At 41.2% G+C, this 22233-nt stretch overlaps 1 protein-coding gene across 14 annotated transcripts in view; it reads left to right on the top strand.

Annotated features, from left to right (window-relative positions):
• The window catches only part of QKI (QKI, KH domain containing RNA binding), a 478774-nt gene that overhangs the window by 205796 nt on the left and 250745 nt on the right, over nucleotides 1–22233 (top strand). For 12 of the 14 annotated variants that reach the window (XR_012054688.1, XR_012054695.1, XR_012054691.1 and 9 more), the window contains one exon: nucleotides 17717–17801. The gene's annotated coding sequence lies outside the window, so the exon portion shown is untranslated. Of the gene's footprint in view, nucleotides 1–696; nucleotides 2076–17716; nucleotides 17802–22233 lie in introns of those variants that run through there. The other 2 variants (XR_012054690.1, XR_012054689.1) reach the window with 1 other exon arrangement.

Here is a 22233-nt window from a genome sequence, read left to right as displayed (position 1 = left end):
CTCTCTCTGCTGTTGCAGGTTTTACTCTGACAGGCCAGCTTTGCATTCCCCAAGGTAGAGACTTTTATCCTGTCTTTGTTACTGTTTTACTTCCCTTTTCTCCTGGAGGAGGGGGAAATGAATAATTTCTGCCTTCCTCCTGTGTCTTCACCTTCATCGGGAAAGAGTAGATGAACAATGCCAGGACCCTGCTCAATTATTTTTGTTGGGTTGTTTTTTTTTTCTTTTTTTTTTACTCTTTTGCCTTTTCTTTCTCATCACCAAAAGACAGAAGAGGGAAATGATGGCAGGCAGTCAATATCTATTCATTTTATCAATCCAGCTCTTTAACTGCTTTTGTTATTCAGTGGCATGATGGTCTTTGGCTTGTTATTTGCCAGCTGTTTAATTTAAATGTATCCCCATCAGGGAGCTAAAAGATCCAGTCTTAGAGCTCTTTCATAGGATTTGTCTAACCACTCTCTAAATTATTTAACATGGCTCTGAACTGTTTGGAGATTTTTTTTTTTCATTTTAAGCACTATTATTTGATTCAAAACATCTGTGAATCTTTGAATCAAAAAATCACAAATGACCTTACATCTGGGCAACAGCTCAGCTCTGTCTTGATCATCTGTAAGGTCAAGTGTGTGAGCTATTTGAAAAGCCTAAAATTCCTGACATGTTGAAATTCTTTTCTTGCTTGTTTGTTGACAGAAGATGGGCAGGGAAGGCAAGGCAAGGCGAAGCAAGATCAAGATGCTGTGCTGCAGGGCCAGAAGTGAGTAGAACATCTTGTTACGGAAATAGCTCCTCCCTGCATTAGAAAAGCAGCTATTTAAAGCAGGATCAATTGCCAGTCCTCTTTGCCACTGTTGTCATTTGGATGTGGCATGTGCAAATAATATTTCCTCATGAAAGAAAACTTCCAGCAATGACAGCACTGCTCTGGCCTATCCTCCTGAGAAGGGGAGAAATCAGCTCATCCACAGAAATGGCGTCTCCCTCTGAAAAGATCCCCAGGATCTGGCTTTTGTTTTTCGTCTGAGACTTTAGGCAAGTGGATTTTGATCTGCCGATGACATCAGGATGGTGCAGCTTTTAAGATGTGTTTGAACATTGGAGTTACGTAGGACAGTGCTAAAGTAAAAATACATGGAGAAAATGAACAAACCTATGTAACATAGAGCAAAGCCCACTTTCCACAAAGATATGCATAATAAAACTGGCAGTATATGCCTTTGAAAGAGATTGCTTTATGTTTAATTATGTCAGTGAGCAAAAATCTTTTTATTCTTGGCAAATTACAGTGGGGTGGTATCTTTCAAAAAACTGGAATTATCAAAGAGATTTTCCAGGGAGATGAACCCATGCTTGATTTAAGCACCGTCAAACTTTCCTCTAGTTGAGATTCACATCTGTATCCCTGCTCTCAACTCAAGCCTGCTGCTGTTTGTTATTGTTTGCATTACTTGAGGGCCCACTTAGGGATTGTACAAAATGTTCTTTAAAAAAAAATAAATATTGAAGTGTTCATACAGAATTTGAGAGAAACACACTCCTTTTGAAAGGTGCTGCCATCTGATCATTGCAGAAGTACAGAAAAGAAATCTTGGGGGCATGCAGGGTGCTGAGGCTTTGGGGATAAATGTTTTCACAGTATTAGGGGCTAGGAATCATCCTCATTTCCATGTAAGCCCCTGTACCAAGTGAAGGGAGAGCATGAAACCTTTGAGGAGCATTTATATGTCCTATGTAAGTGAACTTAGAGAACTCACTGGATGCAGGGATTGGAAGAGATTTAGACCACCTGAGCCTGGATTTTAGAGCTAAGGATCTCTTCTTCTAGCAAGTCCTAGCTGAGGAAGAATTGTTGAACAACCCTGTTGCTATGTCCTGAAGGCTGTGAAGATACAGCAGAGTTGATGAAGATACCGGAGATACAGATCATTCTCTTGTCTCTCCTATGTTTATCTCCTTTTCTCTAAACTCCTTGTTTTATTTTTATTGGGATTTTCTTTGGATTAACCCTATTAAATGCATCACTAGCCCTGAAATTTGCCGATGCCAATAAACCCATCTGTTTTATTAACTAACCACAGTCTCTGGAGTGTTTCTCACTGGCTGAGACATGAGCAGCCCTTTCTGCTGTCTCCAGCGTTGTGTATCAGCCCAGGGAACAATGGGAGGGAACCCAGGAGGTCGCTGGCAGGAAGCGTTGCTTCCCCTGGATAATTAACCGGCTGGGAGACTGAGGAATGAAGATAGTACATAAGACACACACAGTACAAACTGCTAAAACAATAAACAAACAAACCAACCACCATCACTTCCTTTTCATATATTGTTAAGGCCGCTTCCTTAACTCAGGTTGCCCCAAACCCATCCCTCAAAATGAAGCCTTTTAGGCTCATAAATTCTTAACCTCTTCACTGCCAGTTCTTGCTGAAGGCTCAAATCAATTTTTGCCAAGGTGAGATCAGCACAGGATCTGTGGCTTCTCCTTGGGGCTTGCTGGATAAACTGGAGATTGCTGTTTCTGAAAGTGATAAAGGCACTTTTACCAAAAATTCAGTGAAGAGACTTATCTTAGTAAACACCTTGGTACGTGGGCTGTTCCTCCTTTAGGTATCAGCTTCCAGATCAGATGGCACAGTCTAGCTCTGAAGAGGTTAATTTCCAGAGAAGCTGGCCTCAGAGCCAAGACCTGGAGGAAATCTGGATCAGGGCTTTGTGTCGCAAACCCAGCATTCATATCAAGCCATCCTCTGATGTGCCGTTGTTTCACCATCTCTGTTAGAGGGAGGTCAGCTGCACAGCTAGTGCTTGCTACTGTCTACACTGGTGGGCATCCAATTGCACACTTCCACTGAGATCCTCTCCTCTGACTCCAGGTAGACTTATTTGCATGGTTTTCTCCCCCATCCAAACCATTCTTTGGAGAAGTTGCTGTTTTGTTTTTCTGACCTGCTAACACCAGAATTATGAAAGCAGATATCGGGCAGTGGCAATGCCAACCCCGCCTCCCTCCAGCTAATTTTTCCAGATGTCTCATTGAAGAGCAGACAGAGATTGTTTTTGTGCACAGAGCATCATGTGTGTCTTTAACCCATGGAGGCCAGTGCCAGTGGCCCCCAAGAGCTGCGATGACTACGTAGCCCACATCCACCACATATTGATACCAGTTGGCGGATCTCATTCCACCATGTCCTCAGCAAAACACTGCCAGCGAGAAGGCACAGCCAAGGATTTTTGGGAAGAATTAGGCTGATCCTGCTGGAACTGGGAGATTTGGTTTTCAAAGGAGATGCTGATGTTTATTCTCATCAGCCTGCAGATTCTGAGCAAGGCAGGAGCAGTGGTACTCAGGACAGGGGCCTGTAGCCTGTCCCTGGACTGGCTGCCTCCTGTCCTGGGGCAGGTCCTGCCTGCTACTGAGTGCTCCCAGTGGCACCTTATTTGTGTTATTACTTTAAACACCCACTGTTTGTGTTAGGCACAGCAAGAAACCTAGTAAACTGAAAGGTGATGTTTTAAAAATGAAGTCTCGCAAGCACATTTTTAATCTTTCTAATAAGGAAGTAATCTGCTAAACATCATGCTTAACCGTTTGCAGTAAGTCCATATCATACAATCTTAGAATCACAGAATAGTTTGGGTCAAAAGGGATCTTAAAAATCATCTAGTTCCAAGCCCTGTGTCATGGGCAGGGACACCTTCTACCAGATTAGGTTGCTCAAAGCCCCATCCAAGTTGGTATTGAACATTTCCAGGGATGGGGCATCCACAGCTATGGGCAAGCTCTTCCAGTGTCCCACTACCCTCACAGTGAAGAATTTCTTCCTGATATCTAATCTAACTCTACCCTCTTTTAGTTTAAAGCCATTTCCCCTTGTCCTGTCTCTACACACTCTTGTAAAAAGTCACTCTCCAGCTCTCTTGTAGCCTCCCCTTAAGTACTGTAAGACTGCTGTAAGGTCACCTTGGAGCCTTCTGTTCTCCAGGCTGAACAATCTCAGCTTGCTCAGCCTGTCTTCATAGGACAGGAGCTCCAGACTTTTGATCATCTTCATATCCCCTTGGACTTACTCCAGCAGGTCACATACTTCTTATGTTGGGGGCCCCAGGGCTGGATGCAGAACTTCAGCTGGGGTCTCACAAGAGCAGAGCAGAGGGTCAGTATCCTCTCCCTTGCCCTGCTGACCGTGCAGATACTGCAAGTTCTCTCTGCCAGGTCATGTTGAGCTTCTTGTCAACAGACAGTCTCAAGTCCTTCTCCTCAGGGTTGGTCTCAACCAATTCCCTGCTCAGCCTCTATTCGTGCTTGGAATTGCCTTTATCCAGGTGCAGGACCTTGGCCTTGTTGCATTTTACGAGATTTGCACAGGCCCATCTCTCAGACCTGCCAAGGTCCCTCTGGATGGCATCCCTTCCCTCCGATGTGTCGACCACACCACCCACATCAAAATAGAGCTGGTGAGGCATGATTTAACACTTGGTATTTCATTAATCCATGAAGAGTTTCCTGCTTAATCTAAATTACACCTGTAGCCCACAGATTAAGGTGCAGTGCTGGAAGTTTTGCCAGTAAAACTGTTGCTTTAAGCGCTGTGGCACTTGATGCTCTGGGGTGGCTGGGAAAATGGGGGTGACTGTGTGCATCAGGGTGCTGCTCATAAACCTCTCAAGCTGGGTTCAGGACTCCCTTCTCCCTTGCCCTTCCCAATAGAGGAGCTGTGGCTACTCTTGCCCTGCCTGCCACCTCCTGAGAAGTCCTCCCTGGTGCCTTTGTACCCTCACTGGAGCATAGTTACAACATCTGCTGCTGCCAGCTCTGGCATACCATCATATAGACAAAATCAGGCACAAAGGGAAGATCTTCAGTGCTTCCTGCGTGTCTAGATGAACAGATGAGGACAGACATGGGATACTACATGGAGAAATAATGAAAACCAGTTATAGAGATTAAGGAGTGTGGTAGGAAACCTGCCACTAATGTGGATTATCAGAGAAAATATCCAATGTCTTTTGCCTTACATACTGCTGGATGCTCTTCAGCTCTGCTCAAGAGCTCCAACAATGCTCTGCATGCTGTCAGCCATGTCAGGCCACCCCAGATCAGGTCCTTTGCTGCCAGTCTGGAGAAATAGTGGGTGGTGTGGAAGGGACAAGGGCCTGTGGATCCTGCTGCTTTGCTGTGACTGAAGTATGCTGAGTGCTCATGACATACTTTTTTGAGAGGGGTGGGAGGAAGAATGGGATAACACTTCTTCCTCTTCCTCTTGGAGGGATCAGCCTTCCTCTCACAGAGAAATGCTTCTCCTTGACAGGTTTCCATCCTTAGTGCCTGGTATATATTGACATGTTTAAGGACGCGGTGTTTTCGAAGCTTTTAATTTCTACTGCCAAAATCTCTCTGTGTCACAGTGTGTGTCTCCAGCAGTGCAGAGTCAAGTGAGAAACATTGGATTAGCACGTTGAAACTTCGGTGGAAAGGAAGAAATGTGGAACAAACTCTTCCTGAGTCCAAGTTAAATTTCAGAGGGTTTCCAGCAGCCACTTCTATGGTGCCATTCCCCTGAATTCTGCAAAATTATGCCATGTTCACAACCAACTGCAGAAGCAAGAGGTGGAAGAGTGGTGCTGTGGGAACGGCTTTGAAAGGAGCTGGGAAGGGACAGGTGTGTCATTACATCAGGGAGGTGCTGTAAAAAGCCCAGATCCTGTTTTCATGTCATGAATCAATGCTTCCACCTAAATATCCTCGCTAACTGATTCATTACTCTATGTCATGTGAGGCTTCTGCTATATGCCTCTTTTCACAGTGTTATATGAAAAAAAAAAGGGGGGGGTTTACAGTTAAATAACATTTCAACAGTTTACAATTTAAATTAAATAGCTTTATTTCTCATGGAAAAGATGGGATGTGTGCTGTTTAAGACTTTACATAAAGCATGGATGGATCATCCAGAAGATTATGGAAACTCATTTTTCAGGTACAAGCAGTCCTCTCGTTTGCCTCTTTGTAAATGCTCAGTGATTCTGTGTGCAGTGAAGTTGCTCTGAGATCCTCAAGGAGCAGCACAATTAGACATGGAAACTAGCTCCCTGTTCTCAGAGGGCCAAAACACAATCCCTAGTTGCCTGTGGCACTAAACATAATATAAAACCACCTTCGCTGGGAGCTCCCAGATTCTCAAAACCCTCTGGATAATGTGCTTGAGAGATTCCTAAAAGTATCAAAACTTTACTTGCAGTTGTTGGATTGGAAAGGCAGGTTCCTTCCTTCCTTCCTTCCTTCCTTCCTTCCTTCCTTCCTTCCTTCCTTCCTTCCTGCCTGCCTGCCTGCCTGCCTCTCTCTTCTGTCCCATGCTGAGTCCATGTGAGGCAGCAAATGTCACTTGGAGAATCACTGGGTTAAGGGGAGTGTGCATGTTCTGCTGCTGGATTTTCCATCCCTTGCACCACTTACTGAAGAGTGGAAAAGGCACCCAAGCTCAGACATTGAAACACAAGATAACACACGCTGGTGTGTTTGCCAGGGGGAGCTTGGTTTTCATACCAGCTCTGGCTGTAACCCAATGGGATGGCTGAACAAGGGGAAGAATGGAGATTGGAAAATACAGCTGGGATATGTATTTGGCAACTTGCTTTCTTTATAGTCTTGGGAGATGAGACTATACTGAATACTTTACCTTTGTCTTGTGCTGAGTGAGAGTGGTCAGATCTCATTTCCAAAGAGACCAGATCTCTTTCAAGTCTCAGACACTCGAAAGTAAATGTCAGCTTGTGTGTGGCATGCCAGAATATTTTGACACAGGTAGAAGAAACATCATAACATACTTCTTGATTTGTCCACTCTATTTAAGGTCTTTTAACTACATGTCCACAGAGGAAGAAACTCATTCAGAAGTGGAGAAATTACATTGTCCTGAAGTGCAATACGTCTGATAGATTTGGGGAAAACTTACGCCACAAAGAATTATGTTCTAACTGATGGGACCATCCTTATTCAGAAGAGATTAATCACCTTTTATGAAACTTCTAGCATAAAGAAGATATTTTCCATAAAATGATCCCAAAATAAAATTTTACTAGTTGTAAGACCTTGGACACCTGCATCTTGTGTTTGGTGGAATTAGGCAAAAAATAAAGGACCTGGTTTTGCAGCCACTGCTCTTCTATGGAGGAACCTTCAGGACCAATACTCAGGTCCTAGACTGTATTGTATGTAGGCCACTAGTAATAATGAGTATAATCTCAAAACCCAAACTACCAATGGAAAAGAAGTGCCACATTGCATTGGTAGTGGATGGAGGCAGTGATACACCCCAACTCTTCCCTGTATCTGTACCAGCATGGTGTCTGAGAGTCACAAGAGATTTTGAAGCTCTTTGTATTTCCCTTTCTTCCCCCAGGGCAGGGCTTGCTGTGCTGGGTGGGCAGCAGGTGCTGGGTGTTTGCAGGTGCTCAGTAACTTATATAATGGAATGGGATGAGGCTGGGGGAGGTTGGAGGTGTTTTCCCATCCGGTGTTCCAGTGGCAGGTAGATCATGCTTGCACCAGGTCTGGGGCACAAGGGCACATTGGGGTTAGTGCTCCTGAGAAAAATGGCTCTGCCCTGCTGCTCCTGGCTTTTTCCTAAGCAGTGACAGGAAGCTCTGCTGCAGACTTCTCAAGTAGCTCTGACACCAACCTAAGGACTATGTGTGTTCAGAGGGATATATGGGCAAATGTAGAATTTACTACAGCCTGAGTTAGTATGCTCACAGACTGTTATGCAGGAGAATTGTCAGAGCTGTGAGTGCTAGCAGATAATTTCAGCTACTTTCTGCAGTGTGTGTGACCACAGCAGGGTGGTGGGCAGCACAGAGTGGAGACAAAAGTGGTAGAGGAGCACTGTGACTTTCTTGTATTCTCCCCCATGAAGACACAGCTTGATTCAACTAATGGCAGTAATTGGAGATAATACTTTGCTGAGAGTTTCCTATTTCCTTTATAATTAACCCTGGGGAGCTTATATATTTTCTTACCTACAGCAGCCTGTCATATGTGTGGTGAGAATTTTTTGAATTTTTCTTCATGTTTTCCTTTTTATGTTACTGCCCTTCATATCCCACCTCCCCCTGTGCTCCAATTCCATGACAAATTTTGGCTTTCTCCATTCATAGATAAATGGAACATCACTGATGGAAATTGCCAGCTCTTTTATCCGTGGGCTGATAAAGATGAAGTGTTTTGGGCTCATGGCCAAGAGTGGCACCTATGCAGTCACTATTAATAGTTGTTTTAAAGGCATAGGTCAGAGGTGGTACAGACATGTTAAGTGACTTGCGGATACCAGCTGCTAGAATTAGAAACACGTCAGGGTCTTGGTGTGGTCTGAGAAGAAAGTTTTTATAGTTCCCGTTTTCCTGGCAGGGAGAGTAGCTAGGATAGCTAAAGCAGAGTTTAGCTTTAGATTTGGATATTTATGCCAATTAATCATTTGCTCAGATTACCAGTTCCTTATCTGAAAAAGCATTAATACACCCAGAGCTGAAATCAGGACCCAGCCAGGGCCCTGTTTTTCTTTTGCTATCTTTCTCTGACTCCAACTGTTTCACACCATCTGTGTCCAGTGAGAAGGATGCATACATTGGTGGCAGATGTAGGTGGATGTCTGCTCAGTGGCTGTATCTGTCCCTGATCCCTAAGCTTATATCCATAAGCTTTTGAATTTCCTGAACTTTAGGTTAGGTCTGCATCTTTGTATTTAGCCTCAATTTCTGTCTCTTTCCTATGAATTTTTATAATTAGCACCTGAATCTGCTTGTACTTTTGGTCTTTGCAGAATCCATTGGCAGTGAATTCCACAGTTTAACTTGGCTATGTGAAAATGTACTTCTTTTGCTTCTTTTTATCTTGCAGCCTGATGATTTCTATGACAACTCCTACCTTTTGCGTTGCAAGGATTAGTGAGTAGTATTCCCTGCTGTGTTTTTAGAAGCACTTTTGATAATCATTCTTGACATTCTGCATGATTTTCCTCAATCATATATCTCCTTTTTCAAGCTAAGGAATCCTATGCTGTATAATCTTTTCTTATACACCAGCTATATCACTGATGATAATTCCATAGTTAGTAAAAAATTCAGGTGCTACCAAAAACTAATAAATTGCCTGAACAGACAGAGAAAAAATTGTTTTCCAACCCACAGAAGCCTCATTCAAGATAGGAGGAGGTGCAATGTAAAATGGAACTGAATATTCCTCCAAAACTGGCTACCTTAGTATAGTATGGTGTCTTGTGCTTTTTAGAAGATCAGTTTTCCCTACCAATTCAGCAGCACAGATGTCTAAGCAACTGCCCTAAAATTATATCCAAATTAATTATTTTTGATCATTGTCTTTTCCCTGTAAGATCTGAAATGAGAATTAGTATTTTTCAAATGCTTCATATGCTACAGGCTCATGAGGACAAATTACATGTGTTGTACCTACAAATACGCATGGCCATGTATTTTTAATTTAACTCAGATACCGATGTCAGTATCCAGAGAGACAACACAGATGCTTTGGGTCTCAGACCCAGATGTTTTGGTCGCTGTGACAGCACCTGTGCTGACTCTGTTGGCAGCATAAGCAGCCCCAACACAACTGCTGTTGCTGCACAGTCCTCAGAGGAGCAAACAAGCCTGGTCCTCTAGTGGGGTCCTGGGTAGCAGCCTGAGCATGATGCAGAAGTTTATCTTCATTGCAAAGTTACCTCAGAAGCTGAGGGGAAAGCATGAGTGAAGCTGTTAATATTTTACTTCCTTTGCTCTCTGAAGAGCAGAGGGAAAAAAGACAGTTTGTTGTTGTTTAGTACAAAGCAAGTGGGTTTTTTTCTCTATTCACATTAGAACATGCAACATGGGATGGGACAGAGATGAGGACATCTCAGTCAGGCACCTGTGGCAAAGTGGGGAGGAAATGGCAATAGCTCCCATGTTTTATCAACTGGCAACATGGGGAATTAATTTAAACTGTGATTTAGTGAGCAGGCTACCATGTGTAACCAAATCTTTCACAGGGTCACTGGAGTGATTTAATGTCTAATTTCACACTTGTTAATAAATTAGTCTTTCTTTCAGTGACTTTGCAGGTATACCTTAAGAGAGGCAGGCTAGAGGTGGAGAAGTGCTTAAAATACTCTATGTATAACCCACTTCTTTTTATTTTTTATTTGTATGCTCGTAAACAATTTATTTCAGTCTTGATGCCTGCATGAACACAGATGCCAGGCGGTGATGTTCATACATATCTTCTGGAGAGGAGCAGTGCTTGATGATTTGGCAAGATGTCAGTGCTTTGTTAAAATTCTCCAGGTATAATTGGTGGCTTTTCTGTAATCAAATGAGTAGGTAGAGAATACAGGGTTTTGTTTTCAGATGGGTTTTTTTTTGGTTTTCTTTCCCCACAGGCAGGTTGTTATTATTGCTGAGAAGATAGGACTTATAATGCAAATGAAAAAATCTAGATGATGGCTATATGACCAAGAAGCAGAAAACAATCAAATGGAAAATAAAATCACTAGGAGAAGTCTTGACAAGGTCCATGCCGAAGGAGCTGCATGACCAGGAAGATGTATCACACCTAACCCAATTAACAAGGCTATTTAAACGTGAAAAAAATCCTGGTTCAGTCAAGGTTTGACTGAAAGCATTTAAAGAAAGGTAGCCATCAAAGATTAGCAACAGAGAGCAGGGAGGAATACATATATATTTTCTCCTTGTCAGTAAAGTATTTTCCAGTCATAAGAGTGTCTTGTGCCGCATGCTGATCTCACAGATGGTGCTGTAAATCAAGGCTAACTCTGAAAGTGTCAGTGGAATTATCTGTGTGTAAATGGTATCTGAATTGGTCCCTAGCTGTGAAAGACAGGGTTTGCCTTGGGGCAGAAGCACAGATAGGAGAACTAGAGGGTTTGTTTTCCCCTCCTCCCCCCCCCCCCGCTGTTTTTTTTTTTTTTTTCCCCTTGGAGTCTGACTCATTTTGTGATTTTGAGGATTTTGCATAATTCTTTTGCCGTGGTTTCCTCCCTGAAAAGTCAGCTGATAGTTCCAGAGGAGTGGAAAAGTTTGATTATGGAAATTCCTGTTTATTAGTGTTAATGAAAGCAATATAATACATTAGAAAATTTTAGCTCAGTCAAGGGACTTCGAGGGCAGAGAGCTCTACAGATTCACCAGTAGCTGGTTTTTGAAGTACCAGCTATCATGCTGTATGATGAAGAAAACTTTCAACTTTGAGGAAATAAATACCACCCAAGAGTAAAGCAAAGAATACAGTCCTGTGACTGCATGGGTCAGACTTCAAAACTCAGTATAAGTTCCTTGTGACTCACATGTGAATTCAATTTCAGGCAATAATGACCACAAGCCATTCTTCTTTGATGTCTGTTCAGCTTATATTAAATTTGAGGATGTTCTGCAATATTTCTGTAGATGAAAAGGATTTTAGAGGTCTGTTTCCTCAAGGAGAGACTCTGGGCCTGTCCAGCCTGTTATACTCTTTCCCCACCCTTCATTCCTTTTCCAAAAGACACACCTATCTTCTGGTTAAAGATTGTGAAGGGTGAGGTCTGTGCTTGTTGTTTATTCAGAGTCAGAAATATTCATTAAAACATGTGGGAATGTTACCACAATAATCTTATTTGAATTTGAGGCAATGGATGCTCACATATCAAAAATCCTACCTGTGTACTACACAGGGGCTGATGTGCTGCCAGAAGGGAGCAAGCTGGCAACCTAGTGGCAGTGATAGATTAAAGCCAGTGAGTGATGTTATCCTAATGTCTCAAAGAAATTATCAAGTGCTAGGTAAAGAAAAAGAGAGCTTCTGAAATGGTGAATTTTGTTTCTGGGAAGACAAATCCAGAATCCTGCTTCATTGTGAACACATCCCTCAGCTTTCTAATAGAGGAGGCTGGGATGTGCCAGCAACAGAAGTTTTCTGGCCTTAACTATAATTCTGGACATGAAAATGGGATTAATTTTGCCTAAATGTGGCCAGGTGTCTGGCCTCCTTCCACCATCAGTGGAGAAAATGGAGGTGGATTTATCCAAGCTCTCTCTGTCCCTAAACTGTGGAAGGAACCTAGTTAGACCAGATAGTAACTTACAGAAAGATAAAATTAGCAAGATGAATTGCTCTTTTAATACTTTATATGTTTAACAAATTGCACACTTTCCCCACAATTGTGCATAAGGTTTTTTTTTTACACAGAGAGAGGAACATGAGGCTGAGGTGAACTTGACTTCCCCAAAAGACAGATAGCAAGACAATTGAGGTTCAAACACAGATGCACTTGGGTCTAGCCCTCACCCTTCTTCCTCTGCCTCTACCCTGTTGCCTTTTAAGCTTATACTGCCTCCCAAGGACAACAAAACACTACTCTCTGTACAGGAAAGCATTTCTACTTCATGGACATAAAGAAGGGTCAAAAATTATGGCTAAGTGGACAAACACAGACAGCTCCATCAGGCAGGTTTTGAGATTTAGGATTTCTTGTGGGACTTATGGGTCTTATTACCAAACTTGTCCAATTTCAGTTTCCTAAAGTAGGGTGAAATTTTCAGAAATTGGTTTTGTGAAGAATTGTGCAGTGATTTACCTGCCTTGCCTGACAGCAGCATTGCATCCTTGCTGTTGCTCTTTTTGCCAAGCATATGGAAGCTGAGTGCTCCCTGGCTAGTATCCAGACATACAAAATTGATGGGAATTGCCACGAGGGTTCTAGCTAATGGGAGACATGAAAAATGAAGCCTGTTTTATTTTTGATTGTTTCTTTTCTTATGAGGGTTTTCTTCACAGAACAAACCTAGATATGACTGTGTGCAGCATATTTCTTCTGCATTGTCCCCCTGGGGATGACTTACACCAAGCTGTGATCAGTTTTGCTGTTCCAGCCCATTGGGCTCATCAGTTTACTCAACTGACTTTTTAAATGACCCTATTCCTCCTGACTTTGGAAAAAGTGGCAGGAATCTAATTGCACTTTTGGGCATGGGATGTAATGCCAAGGTGGTGGGATGAAGAAAGACTGCTTCTCAGAAGGAGAAAAGGTCACTGGCCAAACCCACTGAGGTGGCCTGGGTGAGCCAGTTGTCAGTACAAGGATATGCTTCAAGCCACAGAGCTGGTGTCTGCACAGCCCAGTGTAGGATGCTCAGTGGTTTCTTATCCACAGGGACAGATGTTACAGAGAAGCTTAGATGTGCACCTATAGCTAGATTAGATATTTGAGGGCCTATCTTCTTCAAGCCATTGGAGCCTGGGGTCCCTCTTCACAGACTGCTGTATTTTAACTCTCTGGACCAAACGGTAGATAAATAGCTCTGCAGATGGAGAGTTTTTTTTTTCCTAAATCACAGTTCTGTTTCATTTTATGTTGCTTGCTAGATTAAGTTTTAGAGCTCTCTGTTTTCTTTTTTTTTTTTTTTTAATGCAAAGTGAGACCAGAAATTTTTACTGTTGTGCACTTTTGAAAGCTTTTTTTTCTCTTTTTGCCATAAGCAAAACTGAGGAAATTGAAGGTGATTCATCTTTAAGCAGCAAGTGATTTAAACCAAACAATGCTTTTTGATTTATGATAATGAAAAAGATTGCAGAGTGATGACAGGTCAGATGAAAACTCACACTGCACTGATTGTTATGATAAGTATCATTACATTCCTGCACTCAGCTAATACTCCACTATCAGTTTTATTTGTGCATTTTATTTATATTAAAAGTTTTTATTTTGAGAATTTATTGCCAGGGTGTGATTGACAGCCCTGGAAAAGGCAGTGTGCTATTCAGAGAACAGATATAAAATTTCCTCATGCAGCTCTGCCTGTGTACTGCAGCTCATCAGGACTACAACAAAAAATAAAAAAAAAAAAACCTAAGACCATCTTTCTGTGGTCAGATTAAGAGTATAACCTGATATCTTGTCTTCTAGTGACCCATAAGTCCTGGGGCCTACCGTGAAAGAAAGGGAAATGCAGGGTAATATTTTCTCTCCAAAATTTTCACAGTCACCAAGAATTTGTGGCTCAGAGATTTCCTGTGCTGGAGTCTCGCACATGTAGGCATGCTCATAGCATTACCACACACACACACACATGAAGAATACACAGTATCCCGTGGCAAGATGTTCCACCTTCTTAATTGCATTTTTTGTGACAACAAAATATTTTTGGCCTTTTTTTTGCTTTCTTTAGTTTTGTTCTGATGAGGTTTTTTTTTTTGTTGTTGTTGTTCTTTGTTTTTGTCTTGTTGTTTAACTTTTTTTGGTAGTTGGGGTTTTTTGGTTTTTTTTTTTGTTTGTTTGTTTGTTTTGGTTTTTTTTTTTTTTTGTGGTCGTCAGCAGGTTTCTTTGAGTACTTCCCAATTTTGAACTGAAAAAGGGGTTTCCATATCCCTAGGTCTATGTCACTCTCTAGGAGGGCCATTTGGTTTCTGAATCTTTCCTTAAGCAACAGAATTTCTTTTTGTGCTAACTTCATGCCTAGACTTGACTTAGAGGATGGCCATGAAAAATATTAAGTATTAATGAGCACTAATGATGGAATCAATCCCAATCATATGATTTTTTTAATCAACTGATTTTTGATTTTAAGCTAAATAATGTATTTCACATCTCTTGTGGGTTTATAGCTGCTGGAAGTACTTCTCTGTCATGCTTTTAATTTATTTGGACTTTTTTTTCCTGCAACATAAATTTAGACAGCTTTTTGCTTATTTAAACTTAGCTTTCATGAATCTGCCTGACTCAAGGAGACAGAGTTTTAAGAAATGGGTCAAGTACAGTAAAATTGAAGACAAAGCCATAAGATCTTGCAGCATTAGGATATTTAGAGTGTTGTAGTTATTTTCAGAAAACTCATTCAGGAAACATCTAAACAATGCTGTACTTTACTTGGGCTGCTCCAGAGAGTCACAGATGGATTCTGTGTTTAGGAAAGAGAATCAGGGAAAAGTAGATCTGGAAAGGGTCTGTTAATATCATTTGGTTCATCCCCCTTTCTGAGATAGGATTTCTGTGCCATTGTTTGTCCAAGCTAGACTTAAATTTTCTTCTGGGGCAAAGAGATTGCAGCCTTGCACCTTCCTAGTGCTTAACTATCTATCACCAGAAAGTTTTCCTAATGTCTAAAATAAGTCTGTCTTTTGGCAGCCTAAGCTTATTGTTTCTTATCCTTATCCTACCCTCCACAGAGAAGAAAAACATTTATTTGCTGGTTCTTAGCAGCAGCCTCTAGAAAAGCATTATTGTGTCCTTCCTAGGTCATCTCTTCCCTATGCAAAACAACCTCCATTCTCCTCTTTCTTCTCACAGGCCACTGTTTCTAGACTGTTCACCTTATCACATTTCATTTCCCTTGTTTTGGCATGTGTCTTTATTGAGGCATGAAAGTGGACCCAGCTGTTTCTTTGGGGAGGATATCAAGCCTGGGGCAGTGCTATCGGGAGGAGATGGACCATTTCTCACATCCTACTAATACAGCCACTGCAGAACCCCATCCCAAGTCGGCCCAAGGGCTCTTTCTCCTGTTTGCCCATTCCTTTGTGCATTGCTGCCATGCCAGCCAATCCCTCCCACATTCTCCCACCTAAGGGCAGCATTTTGCACTAACCCCCTCCCAAAATTGATGCCTTTGTATGGACCAAGGCCCCACACCTGGGTATACAGCTGTCTCACACCTCGACTGGGAGACCTTTGGACTTCAATGTGACACCTGGGAGATGAGGCAACACAGAAGAAAGGTGTTGTAAGGATCTGTCTAGACACAATCACTTCATTACTGAAAGCACTTGAAAAATACTGGAGGCCTTGACTTCTCCCTGTACCTTATATATCTTGCACCTGGTCAGTGCTACAGGATAAAATGTATTGCTTCTCTCCCATGAGACATGATTTCAAATAATGTCCAGTAACTTGTTTTTCTTACAACTACTTGTACCTGAGACTTGTGTCTATTTGGCTATGTCTTTAGTTGTGAAGTTACAGCTCACATTTCAGCCAAGTTTGTTCCGCTTCTCCTGAGTCCACAGGGACTCAGCTGATAGTTAAGAGCACTGTACTTGATGTCTTTGGACTGGTGTTACTACCTTTTAGGGATATTACTCCAAAGTGCCTTGGCATTTTTCATGGTCCAGCCTGTCTGGAGTGCACTATAATCACAGTTCTTGCATGTCCTGAGCATGGGTCCAATATACCATTAGAGCTGGAGTTCACTGATGAGTACCAACATATTGCACTCTTCACAATAATTCAATATGTTTGTAATTTTTTTTTCTTCATGCACAGTGCCCTTAAAAATGTGTTGAAGCAGCATTTTTATTATCTTAGTGGTGGTGTTGGCAATATCATAAACCTATAATTCCTTCTTTCCTGCACTGGTCAAATCTGCCCAGTCCACTGATGTCTGACACACTTTGCAGCTTATAAAAGCAAGGCACTAAAAAGATTTGCTCTCATCCCTTTTAAATGAGGTAAGCTGGTTTTGGCAGTCAGGGTTTTCACCTCTGTCTGACCAGCTTTCATCAGTAACTGCTCCATGCTTGCCTCACACTGTGGAGCACACGCTGTACTTGGCACTCCTTGCTACTACTGTACGATGCAGATCTCCCTGGGCAGTTGATGAGTCACTTTGGTACTACTTCTCCCTGCTTCTGCAGCTCCCAGATGTCAGCAGAACCTCCCAGTAAAATGATATTTGGAGTTTCTGACAAATCTGAAGGAATTACGTGGGGATCTGTTATTACTGTCCATTACCAGGACATCATCAAACTGACATGATCTTATTCCTACACAAGCACAATGCCTTCAATCTATTGCCAAGGATTAAAGGAAATACTGGAAATTTCATGTGCTAGTACTGTCTTGCCATTTTCTTCTTGTTACTCTCTGCAACCCTCTCTCCTCATCCTCCTCCCACTCCTTCTTCAAAGAGGGCAGGGCAGAGATGAGGAAGATCTGGCCAAGAGATTGAAATGTCTCTTTGAAAGGCACCTGATAAACTTTATTCAGTTAAGCAGATAACCTGTCACTCATGGAAGGAGCTTTAATGAGATCCATCTATGTGCTGCTCTTCATGATTGTTTGTTCAGTTTGTTTATTTTGATGATTGCCAGGAAAGTCAAAGATCTGGTGTATGGGTAATAGGGAGGAGAATGGAGCGTGGAAGAGGTGTTTGGATTTAGATAGGGCTGTTGGGAGCATAAAGGTTACAAGTTCCATGATTTTGTGCAGAGATTGAGACTGAACTGGCTGAGACAGCAGGTAGATTACCCTGAATTAAAACCATCTTATCAACAGTTGTATTCTGCAAGCCTGTCAATTGCTCAGGCTTGTAAAATTGCACCATGTCACTTTTGTGAGCTTGATGTCTGGCAAGCTATCTCAGCCATTAGAAAAGATGGTTAAAACTACATCAAATTATTTGTATGTAGCGTAACGTTACTGTTGGGTTGCCAGCCACTAAAAAACTTTCTGACATCGTCTCCAGTGTATCACTTCCTGCTGAGTAGCAACTTTTAATATAAAATAGAAGCCATTAGCAATGCTATATGGTAAAGTGCTCAGAAACTGGCCTTACTCATATTTTGTTTGGCTGCCAATAGCTTTAATCAGAGTTACCTTTTCTGAGTCATCAGTGTGACTAATACCCTTGTTAGACCACCTAGAACAGACCTTTTCTGAAATTGCTTGTCCTCTTCCCACAGAGCTACCTCTGATCCATAAAGGCAACTTTGGAAAATCCCTTTGGTCTTCCATTGTATCACAGTCTACATCACAAAATTAAATCAAGTAAGTAAAATCATTGGTGTGTTTCCTTGGGGACATCATTAAGTGTTCTGCTGAAAGGAGGAGTGCTTGTCATTTCTGATGCAAAATAAAGTTAGTTAAGTGACTTGCCTAAACTCCCATTTTGAAGCAGTGTTAGAGCTAGGATTAGGATCAATCACCTGAGTCCCAAAAACAAGATTTATTCACTAAAATTAAAAAAACTCAGCTTGTCCAAACCCATCACATTGGATTTTCAGATTTAGTCTAATTGGGAATATTGACGTATCATTCCAAACATTCCACTCTATTTATACCTCCCTCTGCCAGTACACCTCAATTACCACATTTCTGTATGTATGGACCATGTGTTAATTGTCAAAAACCTTTTAATTCAGCAGAATTGCAGCTTGTTTGTAGGTATGGCAAGGAGAAGAGGTGTATTATATTACCAGTCATGGACCTTTTCTTCAGAGTCAAGAAGAAGATTATTCAGAGTTCCTTTCTGTCTTTGGTGAAGAATACAGCAGAAGACTTTCCCCACAAGTAGGTTATTTGAAGCTTAAGGTTATTTTAGGGAACATTATTTCCCGTGGGATTCAGTTTTTCTGGGAGGTGAGTTTTATATGTTAAACCCATGCTAGCCCAGCAGATCCTGTTAGAGATAATCAAGGTATTTGTGTACTGTGAGTAGTTTGATAATTTCTGACAGCAACCTAGGGATTTAATTTTTAAGTTTTTTTAATTAGTTATGGTAAAAAATTATCAATGAGCACTGAGGCCTCACATGTCTAGTTGCCTTGATACAAAATTTGCTCATATCTATGTGCAGATGTGGGTTACTAGAGACTTTGAAGACCCATTCTTGTGTGTGTAACAGCATTGTTTTACAAGCATTGATCTTGATGGGAGTATTTTATTAAATATTTTTCTCCACACCTTTGTCTGGATGCTAGCCAGTGCTGCCTTGAGATTACTGGGGCTAAAATCAGTTAACTTGCGTTCTGCTGTTAATCTAGCACAGTGATGATGATATGAGTTGTATTGGCACCTGGCCTCACAAAATCAGCTGGACAAGCAACATTGACTTGGTGCCGCAGGAGAGTGAGGGCCAGGAGGAAGTGGGAGAGGGAGACAGTCACAGGGGAAAGGATTTCCACACTCTTAACGATGGTTAAAAATTCCCCATTCTGTCGCTTTGTGGGCACACGCTAAAGCAGTTCAATCTCATTTTGTTTCAATATTCAAGTGATGCATGCACTGGATACCTTGGGTGGCATCAGTCATGGCTAGGCAGTGTGGCCTGAGAGGCCTCTGTGGCACTTCTGCCATGTAAGCTAACATAGCATGGATCAGCATTCTTTAATTTAAATACTTATTAAAAGATTCCTTAATAGTGCCTGGTAGAAACACGCATGTAAGTGTGTATGTACATGTGTGTATATACAGATGCCACATAAAGAAGCTGTGTGTCTTCAACAGTACTTCACAGTCCAACAGAAGACTGTAGGCATGTTTGTCTCTAATTAAATAGTTTCTGATCTAGGATTATGTACTTTTGACTTCTATTTAACGATATTTCTCCAGCAAGATCTGGGAAATAGCTTTTTTCCTTTGCGTTTTAAGTAACATTTATTCTTCCGTATGGATTATATGACTCAGCCTTTATCATTTATAGATTAAAAAGTTACAATTAAAGACCTGGATAAGACTAACAAGTTGAGCATGACAGACAGAAGCACTCTTTTCTCAAATGAAATTTTAACTAAATTTTAAATATGCAAAGAAAGCCTAAATTCACAGTGAAATATTGATTACAAAGAGTTAATTTGTATAATGAGTCAATTCTGAAAAATTCTGCAACGCCTAAAAAGTGAAGATTGCCTGGCACTCTGCGGTCATGTCCTTCTATACTCTCTGCTCCATCATGCCATGAAAACTGCATTATTCTTGTTAACAGATGCTAAATGATTTTTTTAAGGACTAATTCTTTAAAGTAGAAGATTTTTTGACTGCAATTTACCCTGAATCTTTATACATTGTTTATTCAGTTGTTATTCAGCAGTTTTGTATTTTCTGCTCATGGTGGGGAATGTTCACCCAGCTCTGTTTTAATATTATTTATTATCATTAAAATGTGTTCTTCAGTAAAGAATATATTTTCCCGATAGACATGCTTTTCACTTTTGTCTTAAACTTTCAGTACCTGAAGTCCAGTAATTCTGACCAGGCTAGTTACTCTTCAGTGCAGAATGAAAGGAGGAGAAAGGGTGTGCTGTGACTGGATGGTGAGGTTCACTTCTGATAACCTACTGGGCATTTGTGTGTTTGATTGAACAAAGATACTTGGATATTTTCAAATTTTTGTTCTCTTGCTTTTGTTAAATGCAACCTTATCTCAGCAGCTGCTCAAAGTCTCAACACCAAACCTTACTAAGTGGCTGAATAGTCTTGCTTATTTGCTTATTTATCTATTTATTTATTTATTTTTCAGTGAGTACAGATTAGGCAGGGAGAAGGAAAACTCAGTGGAAAAGTTGGTGGAAATCCCTGCAGTAGAGAAGGTTTCGTGGTGTGCATATCTTTCAATTTCTACATGCTCTGGCTTTGGCTCTCCAGAACCATGAAAAACTCTAACTTAATTTATGAGAAGGGGTACAAGAGAAGAGGAAAAAACTTTCAGGAAAATGTATGTGTGTGACCCTCCATGCTGCCAATTAGAGGGCAGAGTTCTGTTCTTCATGAAAGTGCAGATCCCTCTCCTCAGGCCTCCTGAGTGCTGTGAACCATCCACAGGAGATGGTAGTTTCAAGAATGCCGAAGTTTGATTGTAAATTTCATGTTCTTTCTCCTTCAGATGAGCATGTTCAGGTTGCTTTAAATTACTCTCCCCTGATCCAGATAGTTCATACTCAGGCGAAAATATAAAAAGGTCATATACAATAATAAAAATATATTCTTTTTGTGAAAACTGAAAGAAAAATGTAAGTCTTAATTAAGTTAGAAACAAATTTGAAAGGCATGATTTTCTTATTCCACAGCTTTTCCTTGAATGTACTTTGCTTTAGGCACATGCACTCAAAGATACTGTAATGCATTTGTTTGCTTTTTAAAACAATTATTAAATATATTAAAAATTCTTTACCTCTGTGTGCAATCAAAAGAGCTTTCACCTTGTTCATCTTTCCAAAGTCTTTATTGCTGGTAATGACATGTGCGCACGGAGGAATTGTGGTACAAAATTTAAAAATTGCTGTGATCTAAAGCAAGTGTCAGTCATTTTGTGGAATGCATGTACAAGGGTCAGGATAGGTCAGTATAAAGATTTTAGCAGAGGCATGACTATTACGTATATGTTTAAAAGGAGTTCTCAGGTACTTAGTGTGCTAATTTTTTAATGTAACTATATATGACCTGTCTCCAGGAAATTGATGGTCTTAGATTATGCAGGGCCTCAGATGAGCCCTGGATTATTTTAAACCAAAATGTGCAAAGTTTACCACTCTTTACTCCCTCCTAACCCCCTGAGGCCATGTTACATACCTTTGACAGCCTCCAAACACTCACCTTATTTTTGCAAAACCCAGTCCCAGATCTCATCTAGCCCTCTTCTTCATCTGCCCAGTTTCAAAAGCAGGATGCTAATGCCTGAGCCCACACATTTTGTTTTAAGAGATCCTATCCATTTGCTTTGCTCTCAATTTCTGTTGGAAAACTGAAAAACTCACCTCACACATGAAGGAGATATTTGCTGAAATTCAGCCTAGGGGACTTTCTGAGAGCATCACGTCTTCCTTGCTTATGACCCAGGGGCAGCTGTTTTCTTTTCCTTATCTAGGAGTTGACTGGAAAGAATCTGTTTCTTTTACAGCTGTCAAGTGCATCTGACAGTATTTGTCCTTGTATTTGTGTGCACACTGCAGAAGGCAGATGCTTCATCCTTTTGTTTTCCTGATCTCAGATTCACAGGAGGTTAAAGAGAATTGAATAAAATGTAGAAAAACTTTAGCATCAGAGGTTTCAATATTGTTAAGGAGTCTAATATATTGTAATTGCTCAAGCCTTTGATGTTTTCTTGTGGGCCTGTTTCTCCCTCACTGTGATTAAGTTCATGGTGAAGTCTAGATAAATGTGACATTTAATGCAAGCCTATTCTTGCTGCTAGGGAGACATGCCTTGTTGAATGTGTTGACTTCACTGCGGTCTGGAAAGCATGATAAGTTCAACATGCTTATGCCAGGTCTTCCTAGCTCCTCTCTTGTTAATAACATGTGTGTAAGTATAATAATTGTTAACTTAACACATTTGTCTTCATTAAAGCCCTTCAACAGAGCTCAGTTAATGCAGTACTGTCACTGTCCTTTTGGGAGGGAAAGGCCTTTTACCGTACAGGAAAAACAGTGAAATTGAGGGAGAGAGACACCATAAACTTACATCTTCTGAGGTGTCCAGGTAC

Source organism: Taeniopygia guttata, chromosome 3, assembly GCF_048771995.1.
Source record: "Taeniopygia guttata chromosome 3, bTaeGut7.mat, whole genome shotgun sequence".
Taxonomy (NCBI): domain Eukaryota; kingdom Metazoa; phylum Chordata; class Aves; order Passeriformes; family Estrildidae; genus Taeniopygia; species Taeniopygia guttata.
This window is presented reverse-complemented; position numbering and strand designations above follow the sequence as displayed.